General features: G+C 42.5%; 1 non-coding gene across 1 annotated transcript; it reads left to right on the forward strand.

Annotated features, from left to right (window-relative positions):
* Positions 1–212: 212 nt before the first annotated feature.
* LOC123460375 lies at positions 213–319 on the forward strand. Its single transcript, XR_006636940.1, has one exon. It is a non-coding gene; the product is annotated as a U6 spliceosomal RNA (small nuclear RNA).
* The last annotated feature ends 3,376 nt before the right edge of the window (positions 320–3,695 follow it).

The following is a 3,695-nucleotide window of genomic DNA, read 5'->3' on the forward strand; positions in this document are numbered from 1 at the left end:
AGAGATGGCTTTCCAGTTAAGGCTCATGCCTGCGAAGCCTAAGGACCACAGTTTGATTCCCCAGGACCCATGTAAGCCAGATGCACAAAGTGGCACATGTATCTGGAGTTCATTTGCAGAGGCCCTGGCGCACCCATTCTCTTATTCTTATTCCTTCTCTCTCTCTCTCCTCACTCTCAAATAAATAAAATATTTTTAAAAATTGGAAACAGGTGCTCGCTTTGGCAGCACATATACTAAAATTGGAATGATACAGAGAAGATTAGCATGGCCCCCGCACACGGATGACACGCAAACTCGTGAAGCATTCCATATTTTTACTCATCGACTAGTCCTAACTACACACCCACACCAGTCCTAACTATAGCCCAACCTCACCAAGCTATTCCCCAACTTCACCCAGCTACTCCCAACCTCGCCAAGCTATTCCCCAACTTCACCCAGCTACTCCCAACCTTGCCAAGCTATTCCCCATCAAGCCCATGATATGTACCACAGGCTCCAACCTATACCCCGAGCTCTCCCAGCTACAGTTCCAGCTCTCCAAGCTATAGCTCCACTTCACCCAAGTACACCCCAACCAGTCCTTCCTACAGTCCCAGCTCACCAGAATATACCCCAACCTCTCCCAAGTACTCACCTTCAAGCCCCAAATATTCACTTACTTCTCCCAAGTATTCTCCCACCAGCCCCACCTACTCTCCAACCACCCCAAAATATTCACCCACCTCTCCTACATATTCCCCAATATCTCCAGTCTGTACACCAACCTCCCCCAAGTATTCACCTACTAGCCCCACTTACCCACTTCTCCCAAGTATTCAGCCACCAGCCCCATCTACTCCCCCACCTCCCCCAAAGGCTCTACCTGCTCTCCCATCTCGCCTGGCTACTCGCCCACCAGCCCTACCTAGAACCTCACTAGCCCAGCCATTAGCCCAGATGACAGTGATGAGGAGAACTGAGGGGAAGAAGGGCACAGCAACACTGGCTAGGGCAACCTCATTGGCCCTGTACGTTCCTCTCTTGTCCCTTGTGGGCTGTGACCCCAGCCCTGCTCCCTTGTACATAACTTCTTGTGACAGAGATCTCTATTAAAGTTCTAAATCCCATTTTTGATGGGCTTTTGGTCGTCTTCTCCACTCATGCTGTCTGTGTCAGTATTCACTGACTTAGCTGTGGGGTTTTTCCTACCCCACCAACTCGATGCCTGGCTCCACAGTGAAGATCTTTCTTTGCCTGTGGCTTGATTGGGCTTAAAGGGTATTTTAACTATAAAGGGGTAGTTCCTGTTTCGGATCATGTCTTCTCTTCTGGAAGAACAAAGCTTAAGCTGCTTTTGGTCTTTTTTTTAAAGTTTAAATAAAGTTTACTAATTTTGAGCAAAAGTTTGTTTGTTTGTTTTTTTTTAATGGAAATAGAGCTGAAGAGATAGCTCAACTGGCAAATCACTTGCCTCACAAGCATGAGGACCTGTGAACTTCGTCACCCATCTAAAAATGCCAGGTGTAGTAGCATATACCACTGATCACAGCACTAGAGAGGTGGAGACAGAAAGATCTCTGGGGCTCTTGGAAAGTCAGTCCAGTCTACTTGGTGAGTTCTAGGCCAGAGAAGGCTCTGTTTCAAAGAAGATGGATGCTGTTCCTTACAGTGACACCAAAAGTTGTCCTCTGGCCTCCTCATATGCATGTATACACACACACACACCATAAAAATTAAATAAGCAAATAAAGCATACAAAGAAATATTCATAATAAATTCTTTTAACTGAGCAATGTACCAAAATATGTGAAATTGTTATACATAAGTGATAAGTCTAGTGGCATTTGACATTTTTCTCTACATTTTAAGTGATCTACTAAATTTTATTTAAATTTTTATTATACTAATCAGGAAAGTTATTGCATTGGGAAATTGCATGTAAATATAAAATATTTTTATTATTACAATGATAAAAATAGCAAATAACCAGGCTAAAGAGATGGCAACAGTTAAGTGTGCTTCCTGTGTAAGCATGAAGGCCTGAGGGGCTAAGACCATCTAAGTTTGAAACCTCAGAACCCATGTTAAGTGGCTGGGCATGGTCACATGTTCCTATAACCCCAGCCCTGTAAGGGAGCAGAGACAGGGTGATCTCTGCAGGGCACAAAAAAAAAAAAAAAAAAAAAAAAAAGACAAGTTCTAGGATTAGAAAGAGACTGTGGCTCAAAACAAGAATAAGCAGAAGCCGGGCGTGGTGGCGCACGCCTTTAATCCCAGCACTCGGGAGGCAGAGGAAGGAGGATCACCAAGAGTTCGAGGCCACCCTGAGACTCCATGGCGAATTCCAGGTCAGCCTGAGCCAGAGTGAGACCCTACCTTGAAAAACAAAAAAAAAAAAAAAAAAAAAAAAAAAGAATAAGCAGAAGATCTGTAGAGTGGGACAGCCAAGTTTCTGCTCTGGCCACTGAAGATGAGTGCACCCTGACACAGATAAGCACACGGGGCACATACATATGTATACCACACAAAAAATATTTTAAAATTACCATGGTATATTGACTATATGCATGGAGGTTGTCAATAAAAGTTAAAAGAATTAAACAACTTAAAATAGTAAATGACTAATCAGGATTGTTAGCCTCTTAATACTAGCTAAGATCTATTGAATGAGAATGACACACAGGTACTCAACTGACTTGTTTAAAAAAAAAGAACAATAGGGAGGCATCATTTTCAGATAGAGGAAACCTTGTCACAACATTGTTATTTACTGTAGAAGACTCAACCAAGTTAGAAACATGCTCTCCCTTTCTTCAAGACTCTGTAATCCAGTTAGCATTAAACTTAATAGTAAAAGAATGATTTAGGATGGCCATGTGCAATAGGTAATGTGGTTTAAATGGCATTCATGAGTACTATTGGAACTTAGGGCTGGAAAAGGAAATGCTTAGGATAAATATCACACAGACAGAAAGGTGGAGCCTGTAAGAAAGGAAGAATTGCCAGCACTCGAGAACATAACTGTGAAGCAGGTTGTGAGCAACATGAACATGGAGATGGAAACAAATTTAATTCCTCTAAGGTATATGTGTTTAGGGGAGGGATGATGGCTTAAGGGTGAGGGCTGCCTCACTTCTTTTGTTCTCTTTGGGACTTTCTTTTTGTAGCTTTTCTTTTTATATTGCCAGCGTCCATAATTACAAACAATAACCATGGTAATTCCCTCCTCCCCACTTTGCCTTCACAACTCTACTCTCCATCATATCCCCTCCTTCTCTCAGTCAATCTCTCTTTTATTTTGATGTCATGGTCTTTTCCTCCTATTATGATGCTCTTGTTTAGGTAGTGTCAGGCACTGTGAGGTCATGGATATCCAGGCCATTTTATGTCTGGAGAGTGTATTGTAAGTGTCCAACCCTTCCTTTGGCTCTTCCATTCTTTCCTCCACCTCTTCCACAATGGACCCTGAGCCTTAGAAGGGATAATAGAAATATTTCAGTGGTGAGCACTCCTCTGTCACTTCATCTTAGGACTATGGTGCCTTCTGAGTCATCCCAAGGTCACCACCATCTGAAAAGGGAACATGATGCTTATAACAGTATCTATTAATGGGCAATGAATTCTAATATTTGATGATAATGAATCCTTGAGTAGATTCTCTGATTCTAAGGTCTCATTCTGTATAATGTGTAGCTGAATGTGGGGAAGGG

The sequence above is a fragment of the Jaculus jaculus genome, chromosome 4 (genome assembly GCF_020740685.1).
Source record: "Jaculus jaculus isolate mJacJac1 chromosome 4, mJacJac1.mat.Y.cur, whole genome shotgun sequence".
Taxonomy (NCBI): domain Eukaryota; kingdom Metazoa; phylum Chordata; class Mammalia; order Rodentia; family Dipodidae; genus Jaculus; species Jaculus jaculus.